General features: G+C 45.3%; 1 protein-coding gene across 1 annotated transcript in view; it reads right to left on the bottom strand.

Annotated features, from left to right (window-relative positions):
• LOC126419161 (alpha-tocopherol transfer protein-like) overlaps positions 1-12,960 on the bottom strand; it is a 138,441-nt gene extending 125,481 nt beyond the window's left edge. The window contains exon 1 of the mRNA XM_050086286.1: positions 12,859-12,960. The gene's annotated coding sequence lies outside the window, so the exon portion shown is untranslated. The remainder of the gene's footprint in view (positions 1-12,858) is intronic.
• Positions 12,961-22,998: the final 10,038 nt, after the last annotated feature.

The raw sequence follows: 22,998 nt of genomic DNA, 5'->3' as shown, positions 1-22,998 counted from the left end.
ATCGTATGCAAGAGAAGTCGCAACGTCAGTAAGTTGTAGGGGATTGCAGTAAGATATGCTGAAGATCAACGCTTGGTGCAGGGATTTGCAGCTGATATTCGAATTAACGAAAATAACGTATTGCAAGTAACTAACCGGCAAGACCCGTTATTGTGGGTACACGATTGGCAAACAGTCACTGGAGGCAGTCACATACTTGAAAGTCTGGGACTATGCGCACGTACCGAGCGAGGTGGCGCAGTGGTTAGCCCACTGGACTCGCATTCGGGAGGACGACGGTTCAATCCCGCGCCCGGCTATCCTCATTTAGGTTTTCCGTGATTTCCCTAAATCGTTTCAGGGAAATGCCGGGATGGTTCCTTTGAAAGGGCACGGCCGGCTTTCTTCCCCATAATTCCCTAATTCGATGTGACCGATGACCTCGCAGTTTGGTCTCCTCCGCCCAAATCAGCCCCCCCCCCCTCCCAACTATTAGCACGGACCGATTTAAAGCGGAACGACCACGCAAAGCAAATCGTATGAAAATCGTATGCACTGAAAGAGTCTGCATGAAATGAGGTACCAGACAGGACTGATAGATGAAGCAGAGGGGATCCAGAGAAGAGCTGCACGTTTCGTCACATGTTCTTTTATTAACACTGCAAGCGTCGCGCGGATGCTCGCCAAACTCCATTGGCAGACGTTGTATGAGAGCCATTGTACATCACAGTGTGGTTTACTGTTACAATTACGAGAGCGTACCTTCCTGGGAAAGTCAACCAAAATATTGGTTTCCCCTACGTATATCTCGCGAGCTCACAAAGAGGGTTACCAACACTCTTTTTTTCCGGCGCGCCATTCGCGAATGGGAACGGGAAATGTGAGAGAGAAGTAACAGTGGTGCACAAAGCACTCTCCGCCACGTACCAGATGGTGTGTTGAGGAATGGAGACATAAATGTTGATTTGTATTCTCCTTGCTTGCTTCGGCTTGTCGGTCACTTTGTGCTTCATTAGACAGGCGAACGTCAGGCTGCCGTGGCTACAAACGTATTCCCGTTGGAGAGGAAATGAGATTCGAAGGCCGCGTGAAACGATAGCCGCACTCCTCACCTTTCATTTGTGACAGATTTGCATCAGGAGCGGTCAACAACTTCGCCTTGTAAAAAACGAGCGGAACTCACAGGTTGTGTAGTCTATCCTGTTCCGTCCATGACTATACTTCTGTTCTCTGTCCGCTGTGGCCTTTCTTTTGTTATGTTACTAAGTAGTGTTCACAGGGGTCGTGAAATGATAAACTGTTTTCTAATTATAAGACTGCAGGAGGATGTATTGCAAACATTTTCCGCAGAGGTGAATGAGCAGCATTAACAAACGGTAGACTTCCCTGCCTTAAACAATTTGCAGTACCTGCTGCGTCACTTCACGTCACGGCTGCGTACTGAAGGCTGCAAACAGGCGACTTCCTGTGTCACTATTCTAATGCAAACACCTTCACTGCACCTACACGAAGCTCTTTCCTTAGTTAGTACAGCTACTGGAACGATTTGTACGATTCTCAAACAGTGAAAAGAATTATAATTGTATTTTGTGCAAGAGGTGTCCCACACTTCTTACATATTTAAAGAGAATCATTATCATACTACACAACGAACTACCAATAAGAAAATCTTTATTTGCAGCTATTTTCAATCTGCCTGAGCGCCATCAGTTTACTTAAAAGTTGTCCTGTCACTCTATACGGTATCAACACTATTGTGGCGTCAATAATAAAAATACAATTACAAGAATTCGTCGTGAGTTACTGTCGTCAAAAGGATAAACTGTATTTATACATAAACCTAATCCTAGTACAGTGTCCATTTCCATATTAGTTAGTATCTGGAGTGCACTTTGCATTCTGTTCTAAAGAACGACAGGGATTCGCAGGTGGCGTTGGTCTTGGGGCTAGCGTTGCTGCCTCTGGATCACGGGGTCCCGTATTGGATTCTCGGTTGGGTTGGGGATTTTCTCTGAGCAGGGACTGGGTGTTTGTGTTGTCCTCATCATTTCATCATCGTCGTCATTTGTGAGAGTAACTAGATTGGGTTGTGAAAAGAAAATGGACTTGAAAACATTGGGACTTCGTACAGGCGCTGATGACCGTTTAGTTGAGCGCCCCAAAAACCAAACATCATCATCATCAGAACGACAGGCAACATGAAAATGGAGAGGGTAGTAAGACTTTATCTGCACCATATCCACGGGATAAGTCTTAGTAAGTAAGTTGTCGTGAGAAGCACGGTGTCTCTTCGGAAGTCCCCTGGTTAACAGTCTTGAGAGCTATTGTTACACAGAGCCAACCGTTGTGCCCGCGTGATTCTAGGCGCCACATTCTGGAACCGCGCGACCCCTACGGTCGCAGGTTCGAATCCTGCCTCGGGCATGGATGTGTGTGATGTCCTTAGGTTAGTTAGGTTTAAGTAGTTCTAAGTTCCAGGAGACTGATGACCTCAGAAGTTAAGTCCCGTAGTGTTCAGAGCCATTTGAACCATTTCAACCGCGGACGGATACATGGACTACCGAGAGGGGAGAGGAAAGTGTTCGGCGTATGGCTCTAGCCCATCGTTTTGCATCTGCAACAGCAAATATGACCAGCAGTTGGCACCACAGTGTGACACAACAAACTGTTACAAATCGGTTACTTCAATGACAGCTCCGAGCCAGACTCCCTGTAGCGTGCATTCCGATGACACCAAACCACCGCCATTTGCGACTTCAGTGATCAAGTGAGTTTTCATTGGAGGGCAGGGTGGAGGTCTGTTGAGTTTTCTGATAACAGATTGTTCTGCCTCGGTGCCAGTGATCACCGTGTGGCGGCTAGGAGCAAGCCAGTAAGGGCCTGCAACTGGACACACTATGGTTATGGTCTTGGGTGCTATTTCGTATGACAGCAGGAGCAATCTCGCGGTTATCCCACACACCGTGACTGCAAATTTATTCGACAATCTGAAATTCGACCTATTGTGGTGCCATGGCATGTTTCTAACAGGATAACGCTCGTCCACATACCGCTGTTGTAATCCAACATGATCTACAGAGTGTAGACGTGTTACCTTGGCCTCCTCGATCACCAGACCTGTCTACAATCGAGCACATCGTCATCCGACGACAACTCCAGCGTCATCGAGAACTAGCATTATCCGTCCCTGTATTGACCGACCAAGTGCTGTAGTAGTGGAACTCCACCCCACAAACTGACGTTATGCACCTGCACAACACAGTGAAAGCATATTTGCACGCTTGGATTCAAGATTCTGGCGGTTACAGCAGCTTTTAATGTACCAGTGAGTCACATTCGCAATGTCTCATCAAGGGCTCACATTAACCTGATCACAAATGTATTCTCCAAGTTTAATTAATCTACATTAATTATCTTTTGGTGTTGCGATTTCTTTCCGTCAGTGTAATGCTACCCGATCAGTAATTAATGTATATCATCAGATATTGTTTTAGTGTTTGCAGATGACTCAATCTTACACAACATGCTGCGGCACGGCTGTCAAAGAATTTTGCTTCAGTACCAAATAAGAACGATACATGTACATAGAGCGTTGCTGTTTGAAATGAGTGAGAATTGAGCGCACATGTAAAATTTAATGTCGTGTTTTGTGTAATTAAAGCAGAAGTGAGAGAACTCAGAATGTCAAAGACTCTGCTCCTCTATAACAGCACGATCAGGATCTCCAAGACAGCTTCGCAATCCGACTGACTTTTCAACATCAACATCTGCATACACGTTAAGGTGTAGTGGAGAAACTTGCGTTTTAACCCTGTACTTGGGAATAACATCTGTTGATGAGCGCCGGCCGGAGTGGCCGAGTGGTTAAAGGCGCTACAGTCTGGAATCGCACGACCGCTACAGTCGCAGGTTCGAATCCTGCCTCAGGCATGGATGTGTGTGATGTCCTTAGGTTAGTTAGGTTTAAGTAGTTCTAAGTTCTAGGGGACTTATGACCACAGCAGTTGAGTCCCATAGTGCTCAGAGCCATTTTTTTGTTGATGAGCAATTTACCGTCATTTTACTCCGTTTGCCAGCGAAAAAACAGTGATGAATATTTCTTTCACCGACATATTCAGAACCGGGTCAGCACTTCGGCACCAACGTCAACGACTTCACTATCCAGGAAGCGAAATAGTAAAACAGCAAATTCGTGCGCCGGCCGCGGTGGTCTAGCGGTTCTAGGCGCTCAGTCCGGAACCGCGCGACTGCTACGGTCGCAGGTTCGAATCCTGCCTCGGGCATGGATGTCCTTAGGTTAGTTAGGTTTAAGTAGTTCTAAGTTCTAGGGGACTGATGACCACAGATGTTAAGTCCCATAGTGCTCAGAGCCATTTGAGCCATAGTAAATTCGTGCGTATATGCACGCCTCATACGTCCGAAGAGACAAAATATGACTTGGGCTCCATGTATGCCTAGAGTAACAAAGTCCGGGTTATGTAAATGAACAGTGTAAAAATATCTAGAAGGCGCGGGAGAAAACAGGCAGCGAAACGGCTAAAGGCATAAAATACAATAGGAGCGATGTGCCGCAGTCAGTGCATCTACAGAAAAACAGACGTCTGTGTAATGGTACTTTTTTTTATAAGAACTAGAGTTTTGCAGCACAAACGGCGTCAGAAAATATCACAGAATATGAATCCTACCGTAGTTGGCGACTCATTAAGCTAGCAGTGTAAATTAGCTATTAACTGACGCTAACAAGCAACTTCTGGCCGAAGCAGAAATTTACCACTGTCAGTTATTCAAGAAGATTATTGATAGTCATTAAATGTGTCAACAACATTATCAGAAAGGAAGAAACCCGAAAAATATACAATTTCAGAGGTTCCCAGGTACGCGAAATCTTTCTTGTGCTATGAAAATCGCTTGAAAAGACAACAAAGGATAATAAGATAGTTCCTCAAGAAAATTGAAAGACAAGCAGAAACTCGGTTACAAATACGTAATGCCTATCGAAAACGTTCTCATACATTTGAGGGTTGACTGCCATATGAGACCACAGCAAAGAAATTTAAATACGTAGGAGAAGCTATTCAAATTAACTTATCATAAACTGAGTGTTAGTAAATCTTTAGTGAACTAGTAACATCTTTTTAGTTGATAGATAGTAATCTTGTGTAACAAGAAATCCTTGGACAGAACAGACAAAAGTGAGGCATTACAACGCAGTTGCGTAAGAGTGTCTGTACGGACTTGAAAGTTTCAAAACATCCGAATTCGGGTACTGCACAAATTAGAAAGAAATGTAGCCTATCATCTATTTGACACACATACACACACACACACACACACACACACACACACACACACACACACAAACACAAACACGCATACATACAGAGAGAACAGAGAGAGAGAGAGAGAGAGAGAGAGAGAGAGAGAGAGAAAGAGAGAGAGATTAAGTTTGTCAGTAACGAGACTACCAGCTTGGTTGTTCTCCTCCTCCTATTCAGCATTGCTATAGTGTCACATCTCATCAAGACGGTGTAATGGAAGAAGTACGAAGAGTCCAGTCCGTGAGAAAGGGTTACGTGAACATTCAGGATAATTGAACAGGACGGACTGTAGGAACCTTGTTGCCGCCAAGCGACCAACCAGGGTGGCCGAATGGCTAAGTCAGTGGCTTGGTATTCAATAGTAGCGGAGATCAAATCCAATTTGGCTGTTCTGATTTAGAATTTTTTTGCTTCATCTAAATAATTTAATACAAGTACCTACACTGTTCGCGAAACACGACAAGGCTACTTCCTCCTCCCGTTCTTCCACGAAAGAGCAATTGCATCAGCCTTAAAGACGTCTTTTAGGGTTTACTTTTGAGCCTCGAATCTTCCTTCCTTTATTACCAACAAACTGACGACCAATACGGACTGGCAGGCAGGACAGAGGAACACATAACTGATTCCAGACAGAATGAGTGTTTTTTTATGGTACTCTGTGTAAAATGGAAGAAAAATCGTGGGTTAACGTTCCGTAGATACAGAAGACGTTAGAACTGGCAAGAGTGACTGGTTGGGAGCTGGGGGAGAAAAAGAGCGAAGCCTCTTTTCCAGGGAGTATCTCGGCACTCGTCTGAAGTGATTTACAGTGAATATGAATCAGAATGAACGGCGCTAAGCTTTAACCAAATGCGTATCCACATGAATTAGCACCGAACTTCGACATGAAAAATGAATCGTAGAGCTTGTATTCTGCTATCTTATAGCGTACCGAACGATGGAAATAAGACCAGGAACGACGCAGTGCTAAAATTCTGTAACGCTATGACAAAGCATATACACACGCATGGGTGTCAAAACCGAGTCACTTCTCAAAAACATTCGTACGCAGGTAGCTGAAATGAAGATCTTGCAGGAAGTGATAAGTTACAATCTGTTAAACGGAGAAAAGAATAAACAGTGAGAAGACGGAAACATTCACTTCCTGTGTGATAAAATGTTACAATGTGGACAGAAATTGAATGGCTGTAGGAAGATACAGGACGACTTAGACAGAATTTCTAATTGGTGTGATGAATGGTGGCTTACTCTACATATAGAAAGATGTAAGTTAATGCAGATGAGTAGGAAAAATAATCCTGCAACTTCGAAAGCAGCACTACTAGCGTAATGTTTGACACAGTCACAGCGATTAAATATCTAGGCGTAACGTTGCAAAGCGACATGAAATTAATTGAGCACGTCAGGTTGGTAGTACGGAAGGCGAATGGTCGACTTCTTTTTATTGGGAGAATTTTATGAAAGTATAGCTCATCTATAAAGGAGACGGGCTATAGAACGCTGGCGCGACCCATTCTTGAGTACTTCTCTAGTGTTTGGGATCCTTAGCAGGTCGGAGTGTAGGATTATAGGAAGATATCGAAACTGTTCAAAGGCGTGCTCCTATATTTGTTACCGGTAGATTCGATCAGAACGCAAGTATTACGTAGACGATTCGTGAACTGAAGTGGAAATCCACGGAGGGCAGGCGACTCTTTTTTCCAGGGGTCACTATTTCGGTAATTTAGAGAACTAACATTTGAGGTTGACTGCAGAACAATTTTACTGCCTCCAACGTACAATTTGTGTAAGGACCACAAACATAAATTAGGGTTCGTACGAAAACTTATAAACAGTCGTATTTTCGTCGCTCTACTTGCGACAGAAAAAGGAAATGAAATTTGTAGTAGTGGTAAATGATACCCTCCGCTATGCACCATACTGTGGCTTGCGTAATATGTTTGTAGATGTAGATAAAAAAAACACTGGAAAAGAGTGAATGATAACTGCTTAACTAAGCAAGTGATACTATATCACCCAGTGCACAAGTGAGATGTTGCGTGTCGAATACGAATATAGTCAAGTATCCAAATCACGCGGCGTTCTTACCCGGACTTAGATAATGAATTCCGATGGTAGCAGACACATTTCAAGCAAACCCGAAGTGAAAGGTATTACGTAATACGTACGATAGTTAACAATAATCAAGACGCGAAATATAATGTTTATTATGAGGCACGACAGTTAACATCAAGGATTTACAAGTAGACTGAAGAACGGATCATAACATTTCAGTCCAATCATTACGTTGCCTTACCCGATTCTACCATTGGCTTATTATACGTCCACATTACTATAACACAACACCGGTACTTCATCCCGATTTGGGACGTGTATTAATCTTTAGACTCGTCTGTTACATTGTTTATATATCTAGCTTGGAAATACTTAAGGTACGAAGCAAGGATCTGAAACATGTCTGGAGGAAGAGACAAAATCGATAACACTGGTGTGATACATTCGTCGCCACGGGCTGAACAATGAGTTCGGGAATACATATGTAGATGTAGATGTTGGTAAACCTCTGTATGAAATCTAATCTCTCTTATTTTACACCCGAGTTCTTTTCGTGAGACACGTGTACTAGGAGGACCATTTTTTTTTAAATGAGGGCAAATTGAAGTAAATGATGCCCTGAGAGGATGAGAAGCAAAAAATGTCATATGGACATATATATGGAAATGCGTCCCAAGTCAGATATATCCACTTGAAGGTAGAGGTAAAAAATGTTTCACAGTGTTTGAAAGCACACATGAAAACGCAAGAGGTAAGTGGGAATATTCAGTCCGTACTAGTGTTTTAGCTCCATTTTCAGGAAGGCAGCGAGCTATAGCCCCATGATGTACTTGCCACGTTACCCTTCTTACCACCACAGACACTTGATCCAGCAGGGGTGATAAGGTGACCCGCGAGACGTGCAGATATGTCTCTCCTGTAGGCGTTGTGAAAGGTGCCTGATGTCACGAGGCGCTCGCGGGTGATCCTGCTGACACACTGAGGCTGTACAGTGCTGATGGTTCACTGGCACCATGCCATGGGGATTCTCCGTAGCCCAGATGTGGGTGCTGTGAAGGCTGATAATAATCCCCACGTAAAGGTAGCCTCAACTGTGAATAGGATAGATGACAGAAATCCCAGCACAGTGGTGGTTTGCGATGAATCGATGACAAAAGCGTCCCCGCGGAGACAAAACAGTAGGTAATAAGCCCTGCACGCGTTTTGAGTGACACGGATAGTGTCAGTTGTCGTGGATAATCAACCACCCGTTTGTCTCGTACCCCATTCTGGGGGGCTACCTGCCTACTCCAGACACAGGGGTCACTGTGAAAGATTTCTTAACTCCACCTTCAAGTGGGTGTGTACTTCCTTTGGAACGCGTTTCCGTACGAACTTTTTTACTCTATTTCCTCTCAGGAATCGTTCCCTGCAGTTGGTCCCCATTTTCCAAAACCCGCCTTGTAGTAATGATGTTCAGACAAACTGTTGTTTCCATTTGGTGCATACATTGGAAACAACAAGTCGGCTTATCACTAGGCAGCACAACATTAATTTAGCAACTGACTATCTACAGTTCGCGAAAAGAGCGTGAACGTAAAATTACAGTGGAGCTCGTACTCACGCTTACCAACGTTAACATCTACATCTACTTTCCATAAGACGTTGTACAGTGCATAGTTGGTTGGTTGTTTCGGGGAAGGAGACCAGACAGCGAGGTCATCGGTCTCATCGGATTAGGGAAGGACGGGGAAGGAAGTCGGCCGTGCCCTTTGAAAGGAACCATCCCGGCATTTGCCTGGAGCGATTTAGGGAAATCACGGAAAACCTAAATCAGGATGGCCGGACGCGGGATTGAACCGTCGTCCTCCCGAATGCGAGTCCAGTGTCTAACCACTGCGCCACCTCGCTCGGTCAGTGCATAGTGAAGGGAGAATCTCAGCAATATTATAGATGTTGTCACCTATTCCACTTGCCTATTGATCGAGGCAGAATTACTTTCTATACGCGTCAGTACGTGCTCTAACCTCTTATCTTTTTTTTTTGTGATCCATACGCGAGATGTGCACTAGTGGCAGCAAAATGATCGCACAGTCTCCTTTCGAATACAATTTCCTTAATTTCGCCCAACAGGATCTCATGAGAACCATGTCGTCCTCTCTCTAAGGATTCACGTTTACGTTTTACCAACTATCGTTTTCCGGCGAACCGTTCGCTACTGGAAAAGGAAAGGGGCGAAGTAACAGTAGCACTCGAAATGCCCTCCGCCACACATGGAAAGGTTGTTTACGGAATGTAGGCGTAGATGCGACGCTTTCATTTGCCAGTAACTCATCTTGACACCTCGCTCCTGTCAGAAAGTCCGGTAATTTTCAAGAATGATTGCCTATCGAAATTGGAGGGCTCCAAACGATACATATCGAACGTGAGATAGTATATCGATTATGGAAGTCTCGTGGCGTGCGCTATGATAAATTATTTGTGATCGGCATTTTTATCAGTTTTGCGTTGTTCCTTCAGTTCGTGTACATTACATTCTCGCCGTAATTGTTTGTGATTCCATTGGGAAATCTACACGGTTTCTCCTGATAGCGAGTGTAATGTGTGCTGCTTCTCAAGTTTCTTCTGCGGATTGCCTCACATGGAAAACTCTAATTCCATGCATATCCAGCATAGACAAATGTTTGAAATTTTGCCGGAAATATGGACTTCTGCCGGACGAGGAAAGGAGGGACTGTCTTGACTGTGGCGCTGCGAAGTCTGTGAAACTCTGTAAAAGGAGTGTGGACACTGAGATTCCGTTGCAATTTCATTGTGGACTTCGCGGAAAGCGAACCAGCATCAGGAAAAATACGTGGTTCGAGTCCTCCAAATTATCGATTCAGACGAGCGTAATTCTTGTGTCGTGCTGGCTTCGAGATTACACGTTGCAAGCCACAGCATCCGAAACTGAGTTATTGGCAAATACCGTGTGTGACTACTTCGGGTTTTGCCGAGAAGTGTGCTACATGATAGTGAAAAATGACAGTGTCCCAATTGGTGGACCGAATAAAATAGTAGAAGTAGACGAAACTCATATTGCTAGACGAAAGAATCAGAGAGGACGACCTTCTAAAATTGAAGTAGATCATATTTGGGTTTTTGGTGGGATAGAAAGGGAGTCACGTAAGTGTTTCGTTGTGAGGGTATTGTCCCGAGACAAGATGACTTTAGTGGGTCCCATAAAACATTTCATACTCCCTGGAACAAAAGTCGTCACAGACGGACGGCCGCAGTGGCCGAGCGGTTCTAGGCGCTACAGTCTGGAACAGCGCGACCGGTACGGTCGCAGGTTCGGATCCTGCCTCGGGCATGGATGTGTGTGATGTCCTTAGGTTCGTAGGTTTAAGTAGTTCTAAGATCTAGGGGACTGATGACCACAACAGTTTAGTCCCATAGTGCTCAGAGCCATTTGAACCATCACAGACGGGTTTCAGTCGTACCAGACTCTCAAAGCTGAAGGTTTCGATGACGAATTCGTGAACCACTCCGTGGAGTTTGTCTCTTCAGATGACGGCAATGTCCATAGCCAGAATATAGAACGGCTGTGGAAGTCTGCCAAGTCTACCATAAAAAGAAGAGGGCGTCCAGGACAGAGGGACGAACTGTATTTCTTCCAGTACCTACACTTTCGCAACTTGCGTTTGCAGGGGAAAGTCGACGCATGCGACACTCTGCCGATATTCCTGCGCGATATTGGCAAAGTTTACCCTGGGTACGGGAAAAAAGAAATTGCCCCTGCAGCTTATACATCACGCGGACTGTCACAAGACGATAACACCGACGACGAGTAAGGTAAGTCGTCTCCTCTGAATTTACAAGCGCTTCTCTAACGCTTTTTTTTTGTCGTTGCTGTAGTGACAACTTGAAACATACTCGTAACGCGAGCCACGAGACTTCCATAATCGATTTACTATCGCACGTTAGGGAGAGCCAGCCCTGACAAAACTCTACCATCTGATGAGCAAGATGTATGAGACAGGCGAAATTACCTCAGACTTCAAGAAGAATATAATAATTCCAATCCCAAAGAAAGCAGGTGTACACAGATGTGAAAATTACCGAACTATCAGTTTAATAAGTCACGGCTGCAAAATACTAAAAAGAATTCTTTACAGGCGAATGGAAAAACTAGTAGAAGCCGACCTCAGGGAAGGTCAGTTTGGATACCGTCGAGATATTGAAACACATGAGGCAATACTGACCCTACGACTTATCGTAGACGCTAGATTAAGGAAAGGCAAACCTACGTTTCTAGCATTTGTAGACTTAAAGAAAGCTTTTGACAATGTTGACTGGAATACTCTCTTCCAAATTCTGAAGGAGGCAGGAGTAAAATACAGGGAGCGAAACGGTATTTACAATTTGTACAGAAACCAGATGGCAGTTATAAGTGTCGAGGGACATGAAAGGGAAGCAGTGGCTGGGAAGGGAGTGAGACAGGGTTGTAGCCTTTCCCCGAAGTTATTCAATCTGTATATTGAGCAAGCAGTGAAGGAAACAAAAGAAAAATTCGGAGTAGGTATTAAAATCCATGGAGAAAAAATAAAAACTTTGAGGTTTGCCGATGACATTGTAATTATGTCAGAGACCGCAGAGGACTTGAAACATCAGTTGAAAGGAATGGACAGTGTCTTGAAAGGAGGATATAAGATGAACATCAACAAGAGCAAAACGAGGATAATGGAATGTAGTCGAATTAAGTCGGGTGATGCTGAGGGAATTAGATTAGGAAATGAGACACTTAAAGTAGTAAAGGAGTGTTGCTATTTGGGGAGCAAAGTAACTGATGGTGGTCGAAGTGGAGGGATATAAAAGGTAGACTGGCAATGGCAAGGAAAGCGTTTCTGAAGAAGAGAAATTTGTTAACATCGAGTATAGATTTAAGTGAAAGGAAGTAGTTTCTGAAAGTATTTGTATGGAGTGTAGCCATGTATGGAAGTGAAACATGGACGATAAATAGCTCGGACAAGAAGAGAATAGAAGCTTTCGAAATGTGGTGCTACAGAAGAATGCTGAAGATTAGATGGGTAGATCACATAACTAATGAGGAGGTATTGAATAGAGCAGGGGAGAAGAGGAGTTTGTGGCACAACTTGACTAGAAGAAGGGATCGGTTGGTAGGACATATTCTGAGGCATCAAGGGATCACCAGTTTAGTATTGGAAGGCAGTGTGGAGGGTAAAAACCGTAGAGGGAGACCAAGGGATGAATACACTAAGCAGATTCAGAGGGATGTCGGTTGCAGTAGGTACTGGGAGATGAAGAAGCTTGTACAGGATAGAGTAGTATGGAGAGCTGCATCAAACCAGTCTCAGGACTGAAGACCACAACAACAACATCGCACGTTCGATATGTATCGTTTGGAGCCCTCCAACTTCGATAGGCAATCATTCTTGGAAATTACCGAAAATCCGACACTCGACAGCAAGCTAAGCAGGTGTAGCAGTGTATAATAATTGTCTGGAGAGCGAGGTGGTAGACTTACCGCGTCGCGGTGGCTGTGTGCAGGTGCGGCGGTGGCAGCTGCAGCCGGGGGACTGTCGAGGCGAGGCGAGGAGAGGCGGCCTCGGGCCATCGCCGCTTTCCGGGCGTCCTTCGGCTCGACGCTGCTGCCCTCGCCACGCGGAAGACGTGCGCAGTGCAGGCGCCACGCGCAGCAACTCTGCCGCCGCCGCTGACAATCTCTCAGCGACGCCCCTCACCGCGGCTCTCAGCAAAAGCCGTCCTGCACTCTGCCTTACAGTTGCTAGGCAACAGCCGCAAGCCGTTCGAGGCACATTGTTATCACAGCCAGGCGCCATGCAGGGTGATCTATGCCCTCAGATACAAATCAGTAAAGCCTACACACTACCTGAAAGTGCTTCGGTTTTTACGATGAGATTGTGGCAATTCTGGAAGCAATTTTGTATCTTCAACTACCTGGACCAAAAGGCTTGCCTTTATTGAGTGATTGAAGCTGCTACGCTAGAACGAAAATCTAGCTCTAAGTAACTCATGCTGTTCTCGATTAGAATTCTGGAATGTTTGCTTGCTCTACTTTGGTAAAAGAATTTCGGAAATCTCAGTAGAACAACTGCGTTTTAGTGACGCTATAGTCTGTAATATTACCATTGGTATCGCGAAATGAAGGTATTGATTGTGTCTTGCCGCTGCTGTACTTTACACGCCACCAGAATCTCTTTCGACTTTCTGTCAAATTTTGAGACAGAGTTTCATTGTGGAAGTTGTTAACAGCATCTCGCATTGAAAATGGCTCCTTTATTTGAGCTTCAGTAAATCATGTCCAATCTTGGAGATTTTGTGTTCTTTTAAATTTGACATGTTTTTTTCTGTAAATGTAAGAAGGGAAATGCGAGATGCATTCAGTGAAATCCATATTGATCTGCACTGTTGCCTCGCGAATAAAATACGAGTTTATGTAATATCAAAACAGTTTTGTGACGTGATTCAGGACCTTCCGGCAGATAGAACATAATAATTGAACCTATCCTTGTAAAATTAGACCTATAAATAAATGTCTGTATATATGAATTACCAGTACCCGTCTTCATTCTTTGCTCGTATCAGAAGCGCAAATAAAAAAAACTATTTAATGTAAAGAATGTATATAAGATATACCGGGTGTTCAAAAGTCAGTATAAATTTGAAAACTGAATAAATCACGGAATAATGTAGATAGAGAGGTACAAATTGATACACATGCTTCGAATGACATGGGGTTTTATTAGAACCAAAAAAATACAAACGTTCAAAAAATGTCCGACAGATGGCGCTTTATCTGATCAGAATAGCAATAATTAGTATAACAAAGTAAGACAAAGCAAAGATGATGTTATTTACAGGAAATGCTCAATGTGTCCACCATCATTCCTCAACAATAGCTGTAGTTGAGGAATAATGTTGTGAACAGCACTGTAAAGCATGTCCGGAGTTATGGTGAGGCATTGGCGTCGGATGTTGTCTTTCAGCTCCCCTAGAGATATCGTCGATCATGATACACTTGCGACTTCAGGTAACCCCAAAGCCAATAATCGCACGGACTGAAGTCTGGGGACCCGGGAGGCCAACTTTTGATCACCCAGTACATTAATCGTTTCCGACTTCCAGGGTGTTCTTAAAAGTATTTAGCACCGAAGATAGACTAAAAGGGTCTCGTGAAGCAGGGGGTACAACCCGTCGGCTTTGACCAGTGACGTCAGAAATGGCCAGAGAGCGTTTATTACACAGATGAAAGAGCTGACAAGAATATTCAGAAACAAAAGAATATGAGAAATGAAAAATATAGTTGACATATATAAATGCCAGTAGTATTTTCACGTTAAGGATATCGCGTGTTTGTGTCGTATTATTTCTCTGGAAAATGAAAGGGAAAAAAATGGATGGAAAGTATTGGTAGCATAGAATACATCACGTCACATATATATAAGTTGTATCTCGAACCTCATTCGAACTGTATTGCTTAAGTGCAGTACCGGATACAAGTTTGGCGTACGTCGATTTCTTCGCTTTCACTAGCATTAGTGTCCTGTTGTTCAAATGAACTATGTATCCCCTGCATCACTAAACCCTAAATGAAGCACGGGATACAAATTTTACATATGTTGTTTATTTCGCCTCCGCTGTCACTAACAGTCTGTTCTTACGTAGATATTAGTACTACCGATGGCAGAACGAGCTACGTACACAATATTTGTATCCCATACTTCCGTTGATCTCTACATTTGTACACTGCTAAAGCAAACGTGGAAATGGAAGTGCGTTGCATTTGCAACCTGTACCTCAGTTGCACTACGGCTTTGATGCTAATAGTATCCCATTCTGTACTTGAGCTGTATAGTTATACACAACATTTGTACCCTGGTCTCCACTTGACATACGTTGGTAAATCTCATCAATGTTACATATGCCGTTCTTTCCGAATACGTAGTGTCAGAGTAAAGGTCAACTGAAGGACGGGATACAAATGTCAGTTGTGTCGGCCGTTTCGCCGTCAATATTGATAGTACAGATCCGAAAAAATCGCACTGATTGTGGCGCTCACCTGCACGGCGCCAAACACGCATACGACCATCATTGGCACCAAGGCAGAAGCGACTCTCATCGCTGAGGACGACACGTCTCCATTCGTCCCTCCATTCACGCCTGTCGCGACACCACTGGAGGCGGGCTGCACGATGTTGGGGCGTGAGCGGAAGACGGCCTAACGGTGTGCGGGACCGTAGCCCAGCTTCATGGAGACGGTTGCGAATGGTCCTCGCCGATACCCCAGGAGCAACAGTGTCCCTAATTTGCTGGGAAGTGGCGGTGCGGTCCCCTACGGCACTGCGTGGGATCCTACGGTCTTGGCGTGCATCCGTGCGTCGCTGCGGTCCGGTCCCAGGTCGACGGGCACGTGCACCTTCCGCCGACCACTGGCGACAACATCGATGTACTGTGGAGACCTCAGGCCCCACGTGTAGAGCAATTCGGCGGTACGTCCACCCGGCCTCCCGCATGCCCACTATACGCCCTCGCTGAAAGTCCGTCAACTGCACATACGGTTCACGTCCACGCTGTCGCGGCATGCTACCAGTGTTAAAGACTGCGATGGAGCTCCGTATGCCACGGCAAACTGGCTGACACTGACGGCGGCGGTGCACAAATGCTGCGCAGCTAGCGCCATTCGACGGCCAACACCGCGGTTCGTGGTGTGTCCGCTGTGCCGTGCGTGTGACCATTGCTTGTACAGCCCTCTCGCAGTGTCCGGAGCAAGTATGGTGGGTCTGACACACCGGTGTCAATGTGTTCTTTTTTCCATTTCCAGGAGTGTATGAGTAATGTATGACGTCATTAGTCAAAGTCGACGGGTTGTATCCCTTGCTTCACTAGACCCGGCTAAAACCACCAACCGTTACGTTTTGGATGTGATATTGGAATACACTTAAGCGCCAAGGAAACTGGTACAGGCACGCATATTGGAATGTAGAAATGTGTAAACAGGCAGAATTGGCACTGCCGTCGGCAACGACTATATAACACAAGTGTATGGCGCAGCTCTTACATCGGCTACTGCTGGTACAATGGTAGGTTATCAAGATTTAAGTGAGTTTGAACGGCCAGCCGGGGTGGCCGAGCGGTTCTGGGCGCTACAGTCTGGAACCTCGCGACCGCTACGGTCGCAGGTTCGAATCCCACCTCGGGCATGGATGTGTGTGATGTCCTTAGGTTAGGTAGGTTTAAGTAGTTCTAAGTTCTAGGGGACTGATGATCTCAGAAGTTGAGTCCCATAGTGCTCCGAGCCATTTGAGTTTGAACGTGGTGCTATAGTCGGCGCACGAGCGGTGGGACACAGCATCTCCGAGGTAGCGATGAAGTGGGGATTTTACCTTACGACCATTTCACGGGTATACTGTGAATATCAGGAATCAGGTAAAACATCAAATCTCCGACATTGCTGCGGTCGGAGAAACATCCTGCAGAAACGGGACCAACGACGACTGAAGAGAATCGTTCAACGCGACAGAAGTGCAATCCTACCGCGAATTGCTGCAGATTTCAATGCTGGGCCGTCAATAAGTGTCAGAGTGCGAACTATTCAAAGAAACATCATCGATATGGGCTTTCGCAGCCGAAGGCCCACTCGTGTACACTTAATGACTGCATGACACAAAACTTTGCCCCTCGCCTGGGCCCGTCAACACCGACATTGGACTATTGATGACTGGAAACATGTTCCCTGGACGAACGACTCTCGTTTCAAACTGTATCTAGCGGATGGACGTATACGGGTATGGAGACAACCTCATAAGCCCATGGACCATGTCAACAGGGGATTGTTCAAGCTGGTGGAGGCTCTGTAATGGTGTGGGGCGTGTGAAGTTAGGAGTGATATGGGACCCGTGATACGTGTCGATTCGACTCCGACAGGTGACACGTACGTAATCATCCTGTCTGATCAGTTGCATCCGTTTATGTCCATTGTGCATTCCGACGGACTTCGGAAATTCCAACAGGACAATGCGACACCTAATACCTCTAGGATTGCTGCAGAGTGGCTCCAGCAACACTCTTCTGCGTTTAAACACTTCTGCTGGCCACCAAACTCCTCAGACACGAACATTATTGAGCATATCTGGGATGCCTTGCAACGTGCTGTTCAGAAGAGATCGGCGCACCCTCGTATTCTTACGGATATATGGACAGCCCTGCTGGATTCATGGTTTCAATTCCCTCCAGCACTACGTCAGATAGTCGAGTCCATGTCACATCTTGTTGCGGCACTTCGGAATGCTCGCGTGACCCCTACACGATGTAGGCGGATGTACCAATTCTTTGGCTCCTCTGTGCATATTCACTGTAAACTGAAAGGGGCAGCCAACCATTGTGCTTTGAGTGCAGCCCCACACTGGTATCCGTTATAAGGAGGACGTTGACGTCCTGGCGAAGCCAGCTGTATTCACAGGAACTTCTCTCGACTGGAGATTACGGTATACAGACCACTTACGTGAAGTCAAAAGTCACGGAAAACGGCAATGGAAAGAGATGGGTAATGTGTGCCAACTAACGAAGAGTGGATATTATGCAGCATTACAACATCAAATTACAACAAGGCCATGGTTTACGAGGACGCATTTGTACTGATCTACGACAATCATTCGACTCATCTTTGACCATGCCTCCTTTCCTGTACATCTCTATAGAATCAACATTTACGATTCCCATGCATGTGAGAGTGATTCCACTTCAGAAGCTGGTGTAGACGGTATCTTGTTTTTGTGTTCCAGGTTTGGCAATGAGCGATCAGAGTTTCTGAAGGCTTTGATGAGTATGTTTTAGCTCTTCCCTTAATCAGCGTCATCTCTTTTGGATTCTGTATAAAGTGATTGTCAATTTTCTTAAAGGTATAGCGAAAAATCTGTAGGGCTCATATTTTCATCTATCCATATCGCTTATTATTAAATTAGGAAGCAGTGTAAGTGATAACATGAATATGTCTCGTTTACTTATAATTCTACAGGGCTATTCAAAAACAAAGAAAAGATTTCAAACATTTATTGCTGCCAAACTACAAAAGAAAGAAAAACAATTCCAATGTTCCTGGAAATAGAAAAGTTGAAATTTTTATGCATTCAATGTGAGAACAATGTGTTACTCGACAAATATCAAAACGACGGTTATATAAAAGTCTGATTACAGACGTGTTACACTACTGGCCATTAAAATTGCTACACCACGATGGTGACATGCTACAGACGCGAAATTTAACTGACAGGAAGAAGATGCTGTGATATGCAAATGATTAGCTTTTCAGAACATTCACAAAAGGTTGGCGCCGGTGGCGACACCTACAACGTACTGACATGAGGAAAATTTCGAAACGATTTCTCTTAAATAAACAGCAGTTGACCGGCGTTGCCTGGTGAAACGTTGTTGTGATGCCTCGTGTAACGAGGAGAATGCGAACCATCTCGTTTCCGACTTTGATAAAGGTCGGACTGTAGCCTATCGCGATTGCGGTTTATCGTATCACGACATTACTGCTCGCGTTGGTCGAGATCCAATGACTGTTAGCAGAATACGGAATCGGTGGGTTTAGGAGGGTAATACGGAACGCCGTGCTGGATCCCAACGGCCTCGTATCCCTAGCAGTCGAGATGACAGGCATCTTATCCGCATGGCTGTAACGGATCGTGCAGCCACGTCTCGATCCCTGAGTTAACAGATGGGGACGTTTAAAAGACAACAACCATCTGCACGAACAGTTCGATGACGTTTGCAGCATCATGGATTATCAGCTCGGAGACCATGGCTGCGGTTACCCTTGAAGCTGCATCACAGACAGGAGTGCCTGCGAAGCTGTACTCAACGACGAACCTGGGTGCACGAATGGCAAAACTTCATTTTTTCGGATGAATCCAGGTTCTCTTTACAGCATCATGACGGTCGCATCCGTATTAGGTGACATCGCGGTGAACGCACATTGGAAGCGTGTATTCGTCATCGCCATACTGGCGTATCACCCGGCGTGATGGAATGGAGTACCATTGGTTACACGTCTCGGTCAGCTCTTGTTCGCATTGACGGCACTTTGAACAGTGGACGTTACATTTAAGATGTGTTACGACCCTTGGCTCTACCCTTCATTCGATCCCTGCGAACCCTACATTTCAGCAGGATAATGCACGGCCGCATGTTACAGGTCCTGTACGGTCCTTTCTGGATACAGAAAATGTTCGACTGCTGTCCTGGCTAGCACATTCTCCAGATCTCTCACCAACTGAAAACGTCTGGTTAATGGCGGCCGAGCAACTGGCTCGTCACAATACGCCAGTCACTACTCTTGATGAACTGTGGTATGGTGTTGAAGCTGCATGGGCAGCTGTACTTGTACACGCCATCCAAGCTCTTTTTGACTCAATGCCCAGGCGTATCGAGGCCGTTATTACGGCCAGACGTGTTGTTATGGCTACTGCTTTCTCAGGAGCTATGCACCCAAATTGCGTGAAAATCACATGTCAGTTCTAGTATAATATATTTGTCCAATGAATACCCGTTTATCATATGCATTTCTTCTTGGCAATTTTAATGGCAATTTTAATGGCGAGTAGTGTAAATTAGTTCCATACGCATCTCAATGTCTATTATGTCGTGTTATGCCTCATGAATTATGTGCCGTGCATAGGCACACAGGCGCGCGGCTCCCTCCGTCGGAGGTTCGAGTCCGCCCTCTGGCATGGGTGTGTGTGTGTGTGTTGTCCTTAGCGTAAGTTAGTTTAAGTTAGATTAAGTAGTGTGTAGGCTTAGGGGGTGATGACCTAAGTAGTTTGGTCCCAGAAGACCTTACCACAAATTTCCAAATTTCCTAGACACTCAGGGAGTGGAAGAAATAAGGAAACATGAAAAACGCAACACATTGGCATGGATAATATGGTGTAGGAAAACCGTTGGCATTCAAAACACTTCCAGTCCTGCATGTTTTTCATCCATCCTGGCCAGTCGGAGTGGCCGAGCGGTTAAAGGCGCTACATTCTGGAACCGCACGACCGCTACGGTCGCAGGTTCGAATCCTTCCTCAGGCACGGATGTGTGTGATGTCCTTAGGTTAGTTAGGTTTAAGTAGTTCTAAGTTCTAGGGGACTTATGACCACAGCAGTTGAGTCCCATAGTGCTCAGAGCCATTTGAACCATTTGAACCATCCATCCTGCAAAATAATAAGAAGTTCAGGTAATGATGATGGAGGTGGACAGCGATCATGCACCCCTCTCGCCAAAGCGGAACACAAAGGTTCTGTACTACTGAGATCTGGTGACTATGGTGCCCAGGGTAGATGAGACAATTCATTCTCCTGCTCGCAAAGATAGTCCTGTACGATGCAAACAGTGTGAGCAAGGGCCCTGTTGTCTTTGAAGACAGCACCACCGTTAGAGGAAAAACACTGTACCGTGGGACGGCGTTTATCAGCCAAAACGGTCATATAATCCGAGGCGGTAATGAAACTTTGTAGAGTAACGATGATGTGTACGGAACACTGCGATAATGTTGCCCAGATCAACACAAAACTCCGCCATATTTCACTCTTGAGACGTAAACTCGGTCAGGAGTTGGAAACTGTGTCCAGCAAGAGGCATCTGCCAAAGTGACGTTCTTCTATTGCTTATAGCCCAGGTTTTATGGCTTCGGCAAAATGTCTTCCTGTTATGGGCATTTGCATCACTGATGCGTGGTTTTGGATGTCCAACTCTCCCTGGAGAAAAATTCGAGCACTCGGACTTCGCAGAGCGAGTCCTCACATATCCGTTGTTTACGTAGTATGGCATTTTGTTACGGTGAACATAGCCGTAGTCAGACAACTCAGAAATAGACAGTTGTAACATATGACCTGTCATAGGACAGAATAACATCATAAACAATATAATTTTCGAGCTGCTAAAGATGATTGTAACTCAACATCTACTACTTATTTACACTACACACAATACGTTCGCTCAGATGTAACACATTAGCAACCATAATAATTTACATATTAATGACCACATGACATATACAGACGAACACGTTGTCCTCAGAGCAGATGGTCAAAGCCATCCGCCAGTACGCCACCTGCTGGATCATACAGCTCTGGACTCTGCGCAACGTGGCTGCATCCACAGATACAACAGCGGCATGAGCACGCGCTATCAGTTCTTCCACATGTGTCGGCGGAATAGAATACACGTGCTCCTTCACATGTCCCCACAGAAGAAAAACCAAATGATTTACAACAGGTGAACGCGGAGGCCGTGCTACTGGAGCTCTCTGTCAGTACTATTCCCCTGGATATGTTCTGTCTAAATATCGTCGCACATTATTTTCAAAGTGTGGAGGTACATCATCATGTTGGAACCATAACGTCTATCGAACATGAGGCAGAACATCTTCCAGTATGTCATGCAAATAGTTTGAGACGAGTTCATGATACCTTCATACGGCCAACCTGTCGGGATTCAAACTCCTATCTGCCAATATTCCGGCCCAGACGTTGACGCCAAAGCGAAATTGATATCGACAGTCGCTGGTGACGTGCTGGTTAGCGTCACACCAATGGTGGGCATTGTGCACACTGAAGACACCCTCAAGAGTGAACGCTACTTCATCCGGCCATGTTACAGTGTTTATGAAGTCTTCGTTGGCTTCCTGATGTTGTTGGAATCACTCACAGAATTGTATCCACAGGCGGCAGACTGCAGGACGCAGGGGTTGCGTTAAAGAATAATGGTAGGAGTGAATCCCATGCTCGTGCAGCACGTCAGCGACCATATGTTGCGAGACAGGCAGCTGCCTTGTTGCGCTACGTTTACTTCTCTGGGGTTGTTGGCATATGACCTCTAGAATGGCTTCCTTAGTAGCTGGAGTACGGCAGACCGTAGACGACTTCTGTCACACGATGTTGGAAGGAGAGAACCTGTCTCCCGACGGCGAAGTTCCAGGCGATGAAACACATTTTTATCTAGATGACGTCGACCAGGATATCTAGCCGCACATTCACGAGCGGCAACACCAGCCCGTTTATCAGATGCACCAACTACCAGGAACAGATCCACATATTCATCGTTTGTGTATGCCATTACATCTGCCGCACTGTTTTAGAATAACACAAGAAGAAAATGCGTAAGGCGCTAACAAAATATAGTGGACCTGAACGTCACCAGAATAATAGTTGGCAATAATCGATGGGACCATTGGGGTAAGGAATACAGAAAACAGGTTTGGAATCTAGTAGATGCAGTGGTGCGAAACAGCTCGCGTTCACGATGTGCAAAAGGCTTCTTTAAATGCTGACCATTGAAAATGATTGTACCTTCATTTCTGTGTTCGTAACGGAAAATGTTTTTGTAGAAGACTCACTGTAATCATTATATGACGATTAAGACGCCAAATACCATACCACGCGGACTACATTTAGCAAACAAAAACAAATACACCTCGACCCACAATCGAACCCATGTTCTCCTGCATGCTAAACACAAAACGCTATCTGTTGCGGCGTAAGGTCAGCGCCGTCACGCCAGTAGCGAACGAGAGCGTAGAGGGCTATGAAGAAGACGTCAGCCTATCGCACCCTGACCGACCGCTCTCCAGAACGACAACACGGCAGCAGCGGCCTCT

Source organism: Schistocerca serialis, chromosome 9 (assembly GCF_023864345.2).
Source record: "Schistocerca serialis cubense isolate TAMUIC-IGC-003099 chromosome 9, iqSchSeri2.2, whole genome shotgun sequence".
Lineage (NCBI taxonomy): Eukaryota > Metazoa > Arthropoda > Insecta > Orthoptera > Acrididae > Schistocerca > Schistocerca serialis.
Note: the sequence above shows the minus strand (reverse complement) of the source record. Positions and strands in the feature narration are given on the sequence as shown.